Consider the following 18,136-nt stretch of genomic DNA (forward strand, 5'->3'; position numbering starts at 1 on the left):
ACAGTCAGAAAGCTCCGGGCGTTTCTCACTCCACCGCCGAAGACCTTAGCGAGGACCATCAACCTCGTTGTATATCTTTGACTCCGCTGGCGGTAAACTAGAAGGGGAGCACGTCTTTCCGCCGTCTAGAAGACGTTCTTGTCCCAATGTGTCAAGTAAAAGATATTTGATACTTGACGGTACGGGGCGTCATTGGACGGACGGAACCCCCAGGACCCGCATCGGTTTCACATCGTTGTAAGTGAACAATAAACACGTCTCCACCCCGAAACCCCGCGGCCGGACGGCGTCTCAAAGCCCGGGGAACAAATGCGGCGTCAGCAGCCGCCGCCGCCGTTAAACACTTTTATGACGCTCGTGAAAGAAACAAAATGCCATTTAAGGAACGCATTACCAAATAAATCACGCGGTCGCTCTGAAAACACCGGCGTTTAACACTTTTCAGAATTGGGGTTTCACCTCCAGCCCGGTCACCCGTGTCCGATGTATTTACGCTCTCGCCGGCCCGTCGCGACCCGAGCAACAACCCGAGTACCAACCCGTATCGAGGCGCAGGCGCCGCCCCGTGTCCTTGCACATCACACCCAAGAACCCGCGTTTGCCGCGAAACGCCGGGTGGTTTTTCTTTTACAAGAAGAGGAAGCGGCACAAGCGGTCCATGGAAAGGGTTTAGAAGAAGGGTAGAAGAAGGGTGTATGCAGGGGATGTTGTTGAGATCTGCTGAAGGAGCAGGAGCTCTCAGCTCCTGGAGGAGGAGCAGCTGGCAACGCTCGCTGCCTGCAAGATCCGGAATCCTGTCTGAGACTGTTGGACGCCGCCGCTGTGAAATCTAAGGATTTTCCAAATACCGGGTACATTTGTGTTGGAAGAGGCTGAGGACAGGAGAGGAGAGGAGAGGAGATCGGTGGTCCTGGTGGTCCAGAGCCCAGATGGAAGGAAGTTCAAACGTTGGATTTTCACTGAGTCAAACAGTTTGTTTACCAAGACGTTCTTTCAGACGGCGTCATGATCTTGACACAGAAAGAGGATTCCTCGCAGCGCTCGCCCTGCCGGGGGTTGCGTGGGCGCTGGAGTCGATCCCAGAGGCAGGTTCACCCCGGCGGTCCATCGCACGGACGCAAAGAGGCGTACCATTATTCGCCATCCAACCGTTCGCCGTCCCGTTCAAACATCTGGACGACGTTGGGTCTCCGCTGAGCCTCCACCTTGTGTTTGGACTGCGGGGGAACCGGGAGACTGTGGGAATCCAACCAGGGACCTTCTGGCAGTGAGGCTGGAGCTCCAACCTCTGCTCCTCAAGGTGCAAAGACCTCAGCGAGGTGACTCAGCCCGGCGCCCGCTTTTCACTCCCATGCATGCAAATCAACGGCAACAAAGACGGAGGAAGTGTGTGTTCTCCTCTTCCTACCAGCAGACGTCTCATTGTGTCTGCATCCGCCAGAAGCAGCTCAGACACACACACACACACACACACACTTATGCACAATCCTGCCCGAACTAATGCAATCAGCCATCCTGGAAGAACACGTGCAAGATATAAAGTATCTGCACGACCTTCCGTCATGGAAGCTCATCATGTTTGACATCACGCGTTGCGAAGGTCTGGCACGTGTTGTAAGACACGTATGAAAGAACCCGCCATGTCTAACGGACCCGCGGAGCCAAAGGGCCGCGAGGGACGGACGGACGGAAGGACGCCGCTCGACGACCTTTCACCGCCGCCGACCTCCAGGAGCCTCACAGGTCAATGCATGTCTGACGTGATACGAGGTTACGGAGCGTGAACGCGGGTCAGAGATCCGGCCCGGCAGGGAAAGTGGAGCGAGAACCCGCGGACGCCGTCATTACCGTCCTGCGGCCACATGGTCAAGGCCGGTCGCAATGGCGGCCATTAACGTGCAGGAAAGAGCTGGACTTTGAAATCATTTTGTGAATGGATGAGGCGGCCAAGCGGCGTGACAGGGTGATTTGCAGCCGGGCGGAATTATCTTTTAATTACACGTGAAAGCAAAGTGCTGAAAGCACCATGGAGAATGGCAGATGCCACCGCTCCTGAGACGGTCCGAGCCGGCGCCGAGTCCCGGGTCGGGCGCCGCACGCCGCACGCCTCCAACCGCCAACAATATCCAAAACCGTTGATTTTAACCCGCACCGTCCCACATTTAGGAGATAGTATGGCACCTGATTTACACGCTTTTAAAAATACGATAAATTGAAAAAAAAAAACACCACCTTGACCACAAAATAAAAATCCTGAAAAATAAGTGAATAAAAAATAACAATAAGATAAACTTTATCGATTGCCATAGGAGATTCTATGGCAGCGTAACAGTTTTGGTGTCAAAAATACATATGAATATATATATATATAAAAGGAGAGGCAGTCAGGAGGAAGAAAATAGCAAAGACATCCAGGAGGAAATAGACAGCGAGAAGAACAACAACAGCAACAACGTCAGGGATACAGAATGCAACAGGAAGGGTGAAAAATAGATAACCAGAACCAAAAGACAATATAAATAGAGACAAACGCGACGACAAGAAAAAATACATGAACGGTTTGTCCTTCGCCCGCCGCCCATTGAAGACGGTCCAGGTTGAGTCCCGCCACCGAGCGGTTTCTCCTCAGGCATGAGGCCCGAAACGGCTTCCAGTGAAGAAATCCAAGTCCAGGGGCCACGGCGAGAATTCACCCGAGAGCCTCCAGACGTGACCATAATAATAACGGTGGTAAATAATAAATCCGAAGGGGGACGGGAACATCGGGGTTCTCTTCACCTGTGAACCGATGTGAGCTCTTCCATTGAAAGAGTTGATTGGAATCACAAGTTTTAAGGTAATTATGTTAAAGGGGAATTTTCTTCCCGCGTGTTGTGGCGCCCCCTAGAGGCCAGGCCGCACTGAACATGTGCCTGTGTTGTCCGACGGGCCGGCCGCCTCGGATCCACTGTGGCTCAGCCGTAGAAGTACGGGTTAGTTACCAGCTCTAACTCAGCCGTAGAAGTACGGGTTAGTTACCAGCTCTAACTCAGCTGTAGAAGTACGGGTGAGTTACCGGTTGTAACTTACCTGTAGAAGTACAGGTTAGTTACCAGCTGTAATTCAGCTGTAGAAGTACGGGTTAGTCACCAGCTCTAACTCAGCTGTAGAAGTACGGGTGAGTTACCAGCTCTAACTCAGCTGTAGAAGTACGTGTTAGTTACCAGCTCTAACTCAGCTGTAGAAGTACGGGTTAGTCACCAGCTGTAATTCAGCTGTGGAAGTACGGGTTAGTTACCAGCTCTAACTCAGCTGTAGAAGTACGGGTGAGTTACCGGTTGTAACTTACCTGTAGAAGTACAGGTTAGTTACCAGCTGTAATTCAGCTGTAGAAGTACGGGTTAGTCACCAGCTCTAACTCAGCTGTAGAAGTACGGGTGAGTTACCAGCTCTAACTCAGCTGTAGAAGTACGGGTTAGTTACCAGCTCTAACTCAGCTGTAGAAGTACGGGTTAGTCACCAGCTGTAATTCAGCTGTGGAAGTACGGGTTAGTTACCAGCTCTAACTCAGCTGTACAAGTACGGGTGAGTTACCGGTTGTAAGTCATCCGTAGAAATACGGGTTAGTTACCGGCTGTAACTCAGCCGTAGAAGCACGGGTTAGTTAGCGGCTGTAACTGAGTGCAGCAAGGCGAAGGCATCCAAAGCCTCTTTAAGATGGTCACATGATCGGGTGTTATTGTGACTCACTGATATCCAAATCAATCAATAATAGAAGAATCAAACAAATACCTCTGGCTCTCTCTACATCTAAACAAAGAGATCCATCACTGAAAGCGGCTGTTTAATCATTTAATATCATTGGATATGGAATTTAAGCAGTTACCGTTCGTGAGCCCCGAGTGTTTTCACGGCAGATGGTGTCGGCCGCCTGCGACGATCAATATTTAAACTTGGGCTCTTTAAAGTTTCATGGCGCAGCCGACGCTCCGCCGATACAACGGGAAGAGCAAACGTCCAGGCAGAAAAAGTCTGCAGACACCTTCTCAGTGACGCTCAAGAGGAGAGAGGATCAGAAGGAAAGGAAAAAGGAAAAGGAAAGGTGGAGAGGCTGGAGGTCTGGTTTGGAGACACTGAGGAGAAGACAAGAGGCAGAGATGGAGATGTGGAGGAGGTCGGAGAGGATCGGGAAGGAGTCCATCGGAGGGACGGCGCGCCGTAGATGCTCTGGAGATAAGGTCACACCGACATGGTTCGGACAGAGGAGGGATGGAGAAGGTCTTGGCAGGAGGATGCTGAGGTTGGAGGAGGTTCTGGAGGGAGAGCAGAGAGGAGCTTTATGGATGGAGGGAAGAGGACAGGAAGGTAGGTGACCTGAGAGGAGCGGCTTGGATGGAAGCAGGGGATCGGCTGAGGGAATCGTGTCCCGTGAACATCTCACAGGCCTGATGCCGGAGACACCGTGTCCGTGCTCCCGCATCTCCGGCCGACAACAGGAGAGGCGAGATATTCCATCTAAATGGAAATATTTCCGCCTTCATACATTTATGGATGCATTGAAGGTCACTTCCTGGAGACGTGGGCCGGAGGGGGGGGGGGCATGGTCGACCGATTCCGGATCTACTCGGTTTCCCGGTGGTTCCCCGCCGTAGTTCTGGTGGTTCTGGAGGCCCGAACAAAAGGCCGGAGACGTCCTGCGCGTTGAAACAACACGAGCCGCTTCCGTGGAAACGGCCCGACGCCCCTTTGATTGCTCCTGTTGGGTTCCTCCGCCTTCACGCCGTTTACGGCTCTCCGGTTCCACCAGTGTTTCGGAGTCACGGTCACGCCGGGGACGTCCGCTTTGTGATGTGCACGTGTGGGGCGTACGCATATATACCGGATATTCATTCATTCACTATCTGTAGCTCAGCTCGTAGCGCCTCTCTCGGCTGTCATTGGCGGGGAGGCGGGGTTCGACCCGGCGCCGCCGCAGGGCCTCCCGGGCACACAAGCGCTCACACCTCATTTACAGACCGGAGGGCGCCGTCAGTCAGGCGTCCAATCAGGGACCTCCGTGCTGCCTCATCATGTGCTGATATGTAAAAACAGCGTAAAAGCCCGTGCGAGCCACCGCGGCGTTCGCCGCCACGGTGCGTTCAAGGGCTGCGGTCTGAAGCGACGCTTGTAAATGAGTGTTTGGGACGACGAGCAAACAAGAGCTCCGTCCAAAATCCATTGTAAGATGTTTTCCTCGCCCCCGAAAGCGGCTGCAAGCGGGCCTTTTCTGCGTTCCGTCGCAGCTGTAATTCTGTTTGTGAAGCCGCGGTGCTGCTCTTGGCTTCGGGCGCGTGAAAAAGGAGAAAAAAAAAACAAAAAACTATAGTTTTGTATTCAAAGAAGCACTGTTTTAAAATAGCGTTCCCTGCTGGGGCTAATCTCTTAAACAGCCAATATTATGCAATTCCAACGGTTTGAGGATTACAAACGCAGAAAGACCAGATTCATAAAATGCAAATGTTTCCTGTGGGTTCATCTGTTCTTTTCTGGTAAAATCACAAACATCAGCCGTCCCGTCATCATCGCGCCGCTCGGATTTCGGTGCCGGAGAACCGGTTCGGATCCGGACGGATCATCTCCTGTCGTCCTGCCATCCGTGACGAGAGGCGGGTCCATCGGGTCCATCGGGTCCATCGGGTCCATCGGGTCCATCGGGTCCATCGGGACGCCCGGAGAGAACAACCATTCACCTCCGGCTGCCTCTTCCCGCCCGGCCTCTCCTGCCGGGCCAGAGGCTCGGCGGTAGTCGGCGGCGTGACCGTTAATCTTTATCACCTCGCCATCGAACAGCGCCGTCCCCGCAGGCTCTTTCCGGGTCGGTGCCAAGCGCTGCGGCGACGGCAGGATCCGCAGCCTCCCCGCCGCGAGCAGAACGGGCAGGAACTCTTCGTTTTCTTTCGCCTCTCGTTCCTACGTTTCCACGAGCTCCCCGAGCCGCGACGAGGCCGGAATCGGACAAAGGCTGAATCTAAAATGTGTTTTTGTGGTAGAGCCGATGCGTTTGAAAGTGCAGGTTAGATATGTTTGTCCTGGCGCCGGTTTGTGCCCGTGCGCTCTGACAGGAGCCAAATGGCTGCTCCAGAGAGGCGCTGAATTAATGATGCCAGAATCTCTGGCCGGCCGTGCGGGCTCTCCCCGGCGGACGCCGCACGGACAGATTGTGACGGCGCTCCACCGACGCCATATTTCGACGCGAAAGGCCGTCAGCTTATTTGGCGTGCGGACTTTGGGTTCCGTTGAAAGGGACGCTTCCCCTTCCCCCTTTGTTTTGCTTTTTGCTCACATATTCATTTATTCACAATGGAATGTGTATCATGGCGAGCAGCTGCCTCGTCATTGTCATTCAGCTGCAGACGGAGTACCTACTTAACAAGCAAAAGCTTGTTAGATCCATTTTGTTTTCCCTTTTCTCCCCCCGCTCTCTCTCCCCCCATCCAATTCTGAAATATGAACACAAAATGACTCTGATGCAGCGTATCGTGGCTTTTGAGCTGACACCGCGTCACCAATCATAACGGCATTACGCTCCGTTCCGCGGCGCCGCGGCGGTCCCGTGCAGAAGCTCCTCCGCCTCGTACAGATGACGACATGAATGATTCGGACGGAGAAGGGTTTTTGAAGGCTCGGAAGCGGCGCGCTCCGGCCTACATTCTCAGCGGCTCGCTGTGGAACTTGGGCCGGCCCGTGAAGAAGAACTCCTGCTTGACGAGACGGCGGCGGCTGAACAAACGGAAAATTCCATTTGACCTCGTGATGCCCGACGTGTCGCTCGGTTAATCGAAGCTTTCTTCTCCCCGTACGGTGTGGGATGTCTTTGGAGGCATCCAAGATCTCGCCGGTGTGGATGGTAAAGGCGGAGAACCTCACGCGTTCATTCGCCAGCCTCGCTCGCAGCGTTTGCTGGAGACTCCGGAGACTCGCTCCTCTCAAGATACCGGGAACGAAAAGCCATCCAGCGTAGGTGTGACGGAGGAGTTGAGGGCGGAGGCACCAGGGAGAAGCTCTCAGCTCCTGCTCACCGGCTTCGGTTGACAGAAGACATTAGACAGGAGTCTCCACGGACCGGGATGTTTGCAGATGACATCTGAGCGGGAGCGGCTGGAGGGAAGCGTCTCGGAGAGGCCGAGGAACCACCGGGTGGAGAGGAGGGAAGGTCAGAGGGACCCAAGTGGAACAGGGAGGCACCGGGGAGCCGAGATGAAGACGGTGGAGGAGTGAAAGTGATCAGGGGCAACAGTCCAGAGCGACAGAGACGCCGGAGAAGAGGTGGAGGAATGAGTGCAAGAAGGTCTGAGCGGGTGGAGAAAAGACACACCGGGGATGAAAGTACCAGCCAGAGGGAAAGGAGAGGTGGAGAAGAGCAGGAGACAGGAGATGGAGACGTGGAGGATCCTCTGTGGGAGCGAGAGGATCGGGAAGGAGGCCATCAGAGGGACGGCACGTGGTAGATGTTCTGGAGATAAAGTCACAGCGAGATGGTTTGGACGTGGACAGACGAGGGATGGAGAAGATCTGGCTAGAAGGATGCTGAGGGTGGAGGTCTGGAGGAGGAGCAGAGAGGAGGTTGATGGATGGAGGGAGAGAAGATGGGAGCTGGTTGGAGGGTCAGATGGGGGCAGATGATTGGCTGAGGAGCCCTTGAAGAATAGAAGAAGCTCACACACACACAACCTCTGAGTCCACCTCTCATGTGAGAGGCTTTCCATTTCCTGCCATCTGCAGAAACGTGTGTGTGATGACACGTACAGCTGCGGAGATCCATCCAGAATATTAGGAGCATCTGAGGTGTCTCCTCAGAGGAGGGTTGATGGTCACGTGGAAGCTAACGACCGCATGGCGTACGCCTGGCGCCGGGCGGTGCCTTCACTGCCGGCTCGGAGCGAGATTAGCGCTGCTCGGCGGCGGCGGCGGCGGCGAGCGCCATATACGCTTTAAGAGAATAAGATTCATTACGGAGGTCTCGCTCCTCTGAACTCCAATTTCATTCAGCGTCCAATCCCCTCTCTGTTGTAGAGCGCCGATTGTTCGGAAATTTAATTACAGCGGCTGGAAAAAAAATAAAATAAATAAAATAAAAATTGAATCAGATGGATTATCCACAGAGGCCATGGAGCTTTGTTTCAGAGTGGGGAGCTTCCATGAAATTTCCAGAACACTATTAAAGCTCGGCGGTCTATTTTTGGACATGATCTAGTCAAAAGAAGAGCGAGATAGAGAGAGAGGGAGGAAAGAAAGCTGAAATAAACAAGTCCATTCGCCGTGGCGCCGGAATACGGCCTTCACACTCATTCTGCAGCTTTGTGTCCGACATTAGCACGCCGGCTAAACCCTCTTTAAGACACGCAGCCTTTCTACATTAAGCTTTGTGGGGTCTGGCCGATACGTCCAAATGAGCCTCGTACATCTAACAGCGTTACGGCTGCCGATGCGCTCGCAATGAAATCCTTATCTTAGAACAATAAAACGCCTAAATGCATCCGCGGACGCCACGTGCACGCAACGCTGCCGAGCGTCCGCGGGGACCGACCGGCACCTGAGAACAGGCGACCCACTTCTCCAACAAACACTACTTTTACTTTTACCTTCTCAACTCAAAGCTGCTTATATACATATATATATATATACAACCTACCGTACTGTGTACATGTGTGTGTGTGCATTCCCTATTTTTAATCATCTGCTGTGCGTATTTTAAGAAGTTCTCTGGGACGCACAGGAATTCTACTTGACTTGTACTTACTGTATTTTCCGGACTATTGAGCGCGCCTGAACATAAGCTGCTTAAACAACCAAACGAAAGTGTACGTATAAAAAGGCTGCACCAGTCCAGAAGACGCGGACGTCCACGATGTAATCTGAGATATTTACACAAAAACATTTTTTCAACTTTTAATCAAATCCATACCGGTAACATCTACAATTGGAAATGCTTTTTCCCAACAGTGGCTGGAACACGGGCGATGCAAAAGATGAAAAATAAATAAGACGAGCAAAAGTCCATCCATCCATTTTCTTCGTCCTCCTCCAGCTAATCTCTATCTTTGTCTTCCTCCTGCGCACTAAAAGTTTTCGTCTTTCGTGTCGGAATCGAACGGCCTCAGAATTTCCTCGGCCCGATGTGAAGAGGCTAAATGTTTTGTCGGCGTGAAGCTTGTAAGCCCATAAAAATCCATAAATTAGCCGCATGGTTGTTTAAGCCGCAGTGGTCAAAGCGTCTGGAAAAACTAGCGGCTTCTAGTCCGGAGATGCTAGGAGACGTGCCGGTGAAAATGGCGATAAACTCTCCTCCATCTGTTCTATTTGTTCATCGAGGCTGTAGGACGAGTCTTCCCCCTCCCTGGAGGTGGCGCTACGCTAGCGGCGGCCCGTCACACAGCAGCCGCCCCTCTTCATCCAACCGTCCTTGCTTTCACCGTGTTGTTATAATAAGTTAGGTTCCGTCAGAACCTTCGTCCGGTTTTTGGTTTCCTTTCCAAGAAGATGTTCCACCTCATCTTTGCTTCTGAACCTGAGAGAGCGTCTTTGGCAGGACTCGCACACTCCGGACTCTCCGTTCACTCGTCTGTTATCGTTCCTTCTCACCTCCAGGAGTCCCGTTGAGTTCGGTCCGATCCCGGCCGCCCCGGCCGACCCTGCCGGGAGGCGGCTTTATCCGGAGAGGTGATATTTCGAGTTCGCCGGCGATGCGTCGTCTCACCTTCGGTTCATCGGGAGTCCAAATCGCCTCATTGCGTGTTTGAACTCACCGAGCTGCGGCCGAGGTCTCTGAGGAGAACCCGAGCGGGTGGAAGCGGAAACCTGCGCATTTCCAGCCGTGGATTTGGAGCCAGAACCTTCTTTTTTGGGGGAAAACGGCGCAGGACGCTTCGCTGCGGACATCCTGCGAGTCTTTTAGGCCATTGACCGAAGGCCAGTCGAAGTAAAATCGCTTTTCGTTTCTACAAGAAGACAAATACGACGCAGGGTTGGTGAATGAAAGTCTTCGTGGCCTCGCATAGTTTGGCTTTATGACTCGCGCTGTTATTCTAGGATCGTGGAGTTCATTCCTCGTCTGACATTAAATAGTCGAGAAATGGTCTAATCAGATATCGCTAACATGATAATGAGCGCCGTCTGCATCGGAGCCAGATTGATCTAATTACCGAGCCGGGTCAGGCTTCCTGCTCCCGGCCGTCTTCGAAATGGGCACTAAATAGGCGTCTACGAATGGTCATTCAGAAATATTGCAAGGTACGAGCTCAAGCCGGGTCAGGTAGAGACCGGGGCTGTCCGTCAATGTCGGTGATTAAAATTCAAACCATCAGCTGATTGGACCTCGGCAGCATGCGGTGGTGCAGGGGGTGGATGTCGGGTGGATGTGGGTGGATGTCGGGTGGATGTCGGGTGGATATCGGGTGGCGGTCGCAGCCGAGAAATGACATTTCAGGAGCCGGACGTTGTTGAACCTCTGGAAAAGCATGTTTTGGCAGAGCTTTGCATACGCTCTCTAGAAATGGCCTGAAGGTCCGGCAAAGCAACGAGACTCTGAAGGAGCGCCTACTCGCCGAGCACCTTCTCCATCTTTGCTAATAGAACATGCTAACGGCGGGACGGACACAGACCGCCAACTTGCAGCAGACGCACAGATCTGCTAACAGCTAAGCTAAGTAACATCATCCGAGGGCTCGTCTGCAACAGCAGAGCCGCAAACCCCGTAGAACGGAAGATCTGAACCATGATCATCTCTGGTTACCAGTCGAACGTCGGCGGGGCAACGGTCGGCAACCAGAACGCACGCCTGATCCTTGTCACACCTTCCAGAGCTGAAGCATCGCTGCTGGAAGCTGCAGCCTCAGTTTTCACGGGCTTCGACTTTCATTCGCTCAAATGAATCACCTCTGAATCAAACGACGGCGGGAGCGAACATGCGCGGCTTTTGGATGTGTGAATAATATTCATTCATCAAAACTTAATGTTGTAATGAACTCCAATTAATTTTTTATTGGACTCATCGGCTCGACAAAAGAGTTCCCATTTGCAAAGCCGTCTGCTGCAAACCGAGTCCTCGGACGCCTCACCTGTGATGGACCACTGGAGTTAAACGGTAGGAGGTCTCCGGTGGCCTGGCGCCTTCACCCCCCCCTCGCAACGGATCCCATTCATCCGTTCACGCACACACCGCCGTGCACGGAGCTCAGCGGGCCATCGGGGCGACTGGAAGCCGACCTACGGATGGACGGTGCCGTCTGCCCTGAGAAGGTTTCATCCCGAGCTGTGCAATGGAGCTCCGAGAGGAACCGCACCTCTTTAAACGTCTTTTCACAAAGTCCACTAGAAGTAAAACCAGAAGTAGCGCCGAAGACGGACGCTCCGAGCCGACGGCAATCGTCCGCTGAGCCGCGGAGCACGCAAAGCCAACCATCAACCGCTCCGAGCCGGAGAACGTGCTAGAACGCTCCACCGAGTCCATCGGCAGAAGAAGGGGACCGATGATGATCAGGAGAATTCATTTGGTTTGAAGCCGCCGATGGATGACCTTCAGGTCAGCTCCAAGGAGAACGTCAAGGAGCGTCCGCTCCCCTTTGGAGAACGCCCGGCGGGCGAATGGAAAGCGGCCTTCACGGTCGAGTTGTCACGGGAACCGTGTTTGTCAACAAAGCGAGCGCTCGTCAAAATCGTGTCGGGATTACGTGTCATTTCCCGACATTCTTCTAATCAGATCGGTCGGCGACGCGGCCGAGGGGTGGATGGAGGCGTTGCCATGGTGACCGTTTAGGTGTGGAGCTCAGGCCCAAAGGCTGCTGTGAGGTAACCGCCGCTTCTCATCCCGCCCTGCTATTTGTGGCGCCCGCACTGTGTGCAGCGTAAAATCCAATTCCGGCGGGTTTCAAAATGATGGAAATGTGCTTGTTTTGCTGTCCCTGGGATTTTGGAATGAGATTACACAATGCCATCATCTCGCCGCACTCCGGATGAAAGAAGTGTTGTGTAACCTCGCAAATATGCGGCACATGGATAAACATAGATTTGCATAGAAGAAACATGTCAGCTTCCGTGGCTCGGCCGCTTTTGAGTTTTTACACATCGCCATCTTGTCTGGAGACGGAGCGGCGGGGGGGCGCCGGGAGTCTGACGGCGGGGAGGAGGATCTTCGGTGGCGACGGCGAGCTCCGCTTCAACGTGGACTTTAAACTGGTCGGGAGAAGCGCCGCGAAGCACCGAGGAGAGCTTGGGCTCTTTTCCTTGCGGCGCTTGAGACCATCTGAGAGGTTTTTCTGCTGCCGCTCGTCGCCGCTCTCGCCCAAGGACGCCGGCTCAAGGTAGTTCCTCAATGGGTGTCTCTTCAGTGGCTGAGAGAAGATCTCGAAGATCTTGAAAGCACGATTCCGGCCTTCGCTGCCAGCTCAGCTTCCTGGCTGTTTATCTGCTTTCACACATGGAAGGCGAGGAGGCGATGCTGTTCACGGTGCAGTTCAGGCCGAGGAGCTCTTATTCCTGTTCCATGAAGAATGACCTTTAGTCCATTCATCCATTGGTTGTCTACCCTTATCTCATCTGGCCGTCGGAGGGGCGGAGCCTATCCCGGCTGTGGTCGGGCGAGAGGCGGGGCTCGCCCTGGATCCGTGGCGGGACCTCAGATAGACATGCAAGTCTTCACTCTTTCACACGTGTAGACGTATGAAGACGTCAACACCAGACTCCGATCGATGCCGCCTCGCCACCGAACGCGTCTCAGGTGGAGGTGTGTTTCCGAGTGCGTGCCTGAAGGTCCCGCGTGGGCCTCCAAAAGGACGACGGTGCACATTTCGGGGTTCTGCGGACCATTCCGGACCTCCAGGAGGCGGCGGGGCGTCTCTCGTGGACGCGGCGGAGCCGCCGCCTCCCGCGGCACAAATCAAACGGGATTGTTTTTCCTCTCCTTCCTCGTCCTACCTTCTCATGACTCAGCCTTCTCCTTCCATCTGTTCCACGCACGCTTTCCCTCCTCCTCACATCTCACAGCAGAAGACAGTGTTTACCTGTCTTTGCTTTCATTGCAAAGTAGGCTGGGGTCGTGGTGCATCCCTCCTGCTACATCTGTTGGAAGCACAATCCCGCCATTAGGATTCCTCTCACACTGCTCTGTCTAATTAGAGGCAGGCAGCGAGAGAGGAAAAACAAAAGCCTCTGCTCTCCTCCGTGTCCTTGCTCTCCTCCCGCCGCCGACACTTTTTCTCAACTCCCTCCATTTACGAGCCGGAGTGAAGGTCTGCGGCGGTCTGAGTCGAGGTGTGTACATCCACGGTTAACTCTTCACGGGCCGCGCTACGGATCCACAAAAGAAGCGTCGCCGAGGAGTTCGGCCGAGTCGCCGTCCAAGCCGTCTAGATGTCTCCTCGTAGAAAGCGTGTGAGCATGAAAGCAAGCCCCGAGCCACCTGCGAGGGACCGGTACCTTCAGGTCCTCGCCAGACTTCTTGGACCAGCGTCCCCGTCCACGGGGGCTTCACACGGCGGGGGGGGGGGGGGTTGCCGTAGAGACGGCCCTGATTAAGCAACTCCAGAGGCATTGAGGAGGTTCTGATCCATCAGACCTCATAATGACCACAAGTCCAATGGTCGTATCCGCTCAGCGGTGCAGAACCTCCGCCCGCGAGCTTCTCTGTGGACGGCCGACGGTATATTTATTCAGGATGTTCCTCTGATATGCAGATGGAGTCCGGCCCCGGAGAACCGTCTTCACCTTGGCGCGCTTCAGCGAGGACAATGATTGGACGGCCTCCAGAGAGGAGGCGAATACATTAACCGGCCGAGGGACGATCACGGACCGCGGGAGACTCGTCCACGTTCCCGTGACCTCCGACGTCTCGCGACGCACAAACGCGAGTCGGATGAATCTTCGACGAGCAGTCGACAGGAAGAGTCTCGTGCGGTCGCGGAGACCGGAGCGACCTCAGCGTAGATGTCCGTCTCTACGACTCGGCCGCCGAAGGCACGACCGCGGGAGACGGTCTTTGAGCACAGCTGCAAAAAACACAGCGTCTGATGGCCTTTACCTGTCTATCCAATCATTCCTCCATCCTTTCATTCATCACCTACACCTCTCTGGGTCCAGCCAGGCCGTGATTGGGCAGGAGGCGCCGCTCGCCCTGGACCGCTCCGTCACCGGATCGCGCCTGGACCTCCGACCCTTCACCCTCTCATTCAAACGTCTGGACGGCAAGGAAACCCTGAGGAACCCCACGCTGACACGGGGAGAACATGGAGGCTCCACTCCTGTGGGAATCCAAGCAGGGACCTTCTGCTGCGAGGCAGAAGGTCTCACCGTGCCACCTACTTATCTATTCATTCATTCATCCATTTATTTAACCTCAGCACCATCAAACCTCTAAACCTGAATAAATATTCTATATGGGCCGACCTTGTGAGCCGCCTCACTACGCCGCAGGGCTAACAATGACTTCTGTTACTGGAGTAATCATGCATACTGCTTCCCCTTCGCGCACACACACACACACACACACACACACATTTCCATCGGCGTTACCGTTGCAGTGAATAGCATGTTATCTACTGGCGGCAGCTTCACTAATTCCATTTCATTCTAGTTCACGTTAAAACACACTTGTGAAGTGAAAGAAGGCGAGAAGCAAAGACGGAACCCCGGACGGGTCAGTGGGCTTCCGGGGCGACGAGCTCTCCTGACGTCGGCTGGATAGGACGAGCGCACGAGCGGGCGCACGAGCGGGCGCACGAGCGGGCGCACGAGCGGGCGCACGAGCGGGCTCAGACAGCCACTTGATTGTTTGCCGAATAACTTATTTGTTCGGAACGCTTCTCACCGCCGCGCCGAGGTTTGCCCGCCCGTTTATTTATTCTAAATTATTCTACAGATCTGGACCTCTGCATCTGAGCGGTCCGCGCGGTATCGATCCGAATAAATAATGCAGCGGCCGCGGACAATGCTGAGAATTAGCAGGACACCTTCAGAAGCACAGGAGGTACGACATGTTGACGCGGCGCTGCTTAAAAAAACTATTTCCTCACTTCTAGATTTCTCTGCCCATCTTTCTCCCCGGCATCCATATCTGGCGTGCGGGACCATCGGTCCGTAACCCAAGTGTCATTTCTGTTTGAGCCCTGAGCTTCGTCCCCGTCAAGAGGTACGAGATGATTCCGTCTTTGCAGAAATGGTCGTAGGCGTGGACGCGGCCTGGTCCGCGTTGCCTTCTGGCATCTCGGCCAATGAATGCGTCCCTGCGGCTCCTTGAATCCCCCGCCTGCCCCGGAGCACCTCGCTCATTTATAATGGAGTGTGTGTGACACGCCGCCCACACACACACACACACACCGACCTCGAAAACACACACGGGTACGCTTCATACGACGGAACGGAACAGCTTAGCCGCTAACCGACCCGGCCCCGTCGCTCGGCGTCGATAAGAAAATGAAAGTGGCGGCTCATCGCGCGCGTTGCAACGCCGCCGCCGGCTCCCGCTCCGAGCGGCGGCTGCAGAAGGCCGACCTTGGCGTGGAACCAGCCGCTCCTATCTGCGGATCCACACGGATCCGTCTCCACGCCCACCCGGCCCTGCGGAGGGAGGGACGGGGGACCAACACGATGATCGGCGGTAGATTCGACACGACGGTTTGCGTCGTCAAACGGAGAGAATTGTGAACGTCACGCGCTCCATTAAAATGCTTCACCTCAGCAACGAGCGCTATCATCACGTCTTATCTGCTCTCTCTGCCCCCCTCCGGTACTCATTCATGCCATTTTGTTGAAGATTTTCACCGTTGTTTTTCCTGGGCGTTGCCGCGCGGCTGATTACCGTTTTAGCCGAAGAGCGGCGCGCCTCCCGCTTCCTCCCCTGTCATTTCTTCATTCAAACAAACTCCTACCAGCCTTTTGTTCGATCAACAAAACTATTCATTGTATGCCGCTTGTTTGTTTGTGTTCCGTTGGCAGATTGTGTAAATGCTTGATTTATCTGTGGAGGAGTATTCTGCCTTCAGCTGTGAAAAGCACGCGAGTATTATCATTATTATTGTTGTCATTCATTCATCCGCTCATTCCGGACGGCCGACCCCAGGGGCTGGAGCCTGCGCGCTGTTGTTATTATCATCATCATCATCACAATCGTAATGATGGTGATTATTATCATTCTAGTTGTAGTCGTCATAGTAGCATTATAATCTTCATCAATTTCTCCCGATCGTTATGAATTTGCACGTTGACTCAGCTTTGGGCTGCTGAATAAGTATTAGCGTATTTGCTCATGTTTGTATTTGTGAGTTAGACGAGTCTTTGCCGGTTGCCATGGAGCTCCTGCTCCGCATGAAAGGTTTTCCTGGTGGTCGGGTCAGCTCTCCGTGCTCCGGAGCCTCCGCGTAGGAATCTCGACCGCCGCATCGGCGGAGAATCGTGGCGGGCGAGTCATGGGCGGCTCTTACATCTCAGACCTTCTCGGGTCACCCTGTGTGGAGACTCCGACCTCTGGACCAACTCACCGGAGAGTCAAGTTAACATCTACACCCCTTATCCTTGTCTTTATACTCCTTATCCTCCTTTCCCTGCGTGAGGTCGCTGCTTTGTCCGCTGCGTGTATTTTATTCATGCGTCCGGTAAAGGTCAAGGTCATCCAAGGCAGGTTGGATCACGTCAATATCTGCCGATCTACTGTGGATGTCCAAGGTAGGGTTGGCGGTTCGGAGGATGGCCGAGAGGCGAGCGTTCACCCAACGTTTGTCACTTGATTGACATCCGGGGCGGCCGGTCCGACATCTGACCTTCTTCGGACACGTGGGTCATGACAACACGCAAGCTAGCAAGTCACCTCGTTAGCCGCCAGTTTGTTTACACCCAACTTAGGAAAGGGTTAAAGTGAGCGCATAAATAGCCGCTCCTCCCAAGAAGGGAAGTGCGGGGCGGCGTTTTCAGACTCTTCGGAAAAACGACATTGATGTCCCTCCGATACTCAATATGTTCGGGAAAAATGCATGTTTTGTATTTTCAGAGCGGGTGGTTGGTCGCTGAGGGAGTGTGGGACCCCCGTCCTCAGGGGTCGGGGATGGAGTACCGGAGCTCCACCGTCAGCCCTCGGTACTTTCACATGTACTAGTACTGTAGTATCCTGCATTCCTGTTGCAGGAACACAAATATTTATATTTTTAACAATGCGTGTTCTCTCTCGGGGCGCCACGGTGGCGCAGAGGTTAGAACTTGGTCCTCACGGCAACAGGGTTCCTGCTTGGATTCCCACCGGGGTTCCTCTCTGTGTGGAGTCTCCACGTTCTCCCCGGGTCTGCGTGGGGTTCCTCGGGGTTCTCCGGGTTCCTCCCGCAATCCAAACACATGCAGGGGGTTCGCTGGAAAAATTGGGGAAACTGCCCAGATGCGTGACGGAGGGAGTGAACGGTTGAAACCCCGCCGGTGATGGGAGACGGGTCCAGGTCCGGCCCGGCCGCTGTGGGATGTTCTCTCTCCACACCGCCATGTCTTTTTTGCGTGGATCATCTGAGATCTGCTTCTTTCCGGCTCCGGGGTCATTGTGATGTGTAATTACTCGCGAGCGAATCACCTCAATCTGCTTTGTTTGCGCCAAGTATTCGGTGAGCGTCGCCGCTGCTTTCAGCGTGGCGTCCCACCCTAATGGGAAGGCGGCCGCCTCGGCTGGCCGACGGGAGGTGAATAGGACGGCAAATGGGCCCGAACGCAGCGCGCCGCCGGCAAACAACGGGCTCCGGCGCGCCTCCCGAACAACAACCAAAAAAACTTTCATTCAAAGTGAAGTACAAAGCGCGGTGGAGCTCCTTCCCCATTTAACCCCGGATCCGCGCTGAAACCGAGAGGAGACTATTATCTGCAAAGTCGCCACGATGGCTTTTCAGAACAAAAGACGCGGCGGCGCCGTCTCCCGAGCAGACGAGGCGGGGGCCGGAGAGAAAACACTGCCGAAAGCAAATGTGTTTTCCTTTGGCCGGGAAGCCGGCCCGCGGTTGTTTACGCTCCTCGGATGAAAACAATCTTCAGACGGCGGCGCCGAGACACCGGATTGCATCAAAAACAGCAGTTGTGCGAAATGATGGAGCCGCCGGCGGCGGCGGGCCTGCAGATCTGTGACCAGAGACGTGGGTTCTGCAAGGCCTCCATGTCCACC

At 54.2% G+C, this 18,136-nt stretch overlaps 1 protein-coding gene across 1 annotated transcript in view; it reads left to right on the forward strand.

Moving 5' to 3' along the window:
- Positions 1–18,136, forward strand: part of rtn4rl1b (reticulon 4 receptor-like 1b) — a 110,826-nt gene that overhangs the window by 38,771 nt on the left and 53,919 nt on the right. The gene's annotated exons all lie outside the window — the stretch shown is intronic.

Source organism: Fistularia commersonii, chromosome 18, assembly GCF_037954325.1.
Source record: "Fistularia commersonii isolate RoL2024-O1a breed Wild chromosome 18, RoL_Fcom_v1.0, whole genome shotgun sequence".
In the NCBI taxonomy this organism is placed as follows: Eukaryota; Metazoa; Chordata; class Actinopteri; order Syngnathiformes; family Fistulariidae; genus Fistularia; species Fistularia commersonii.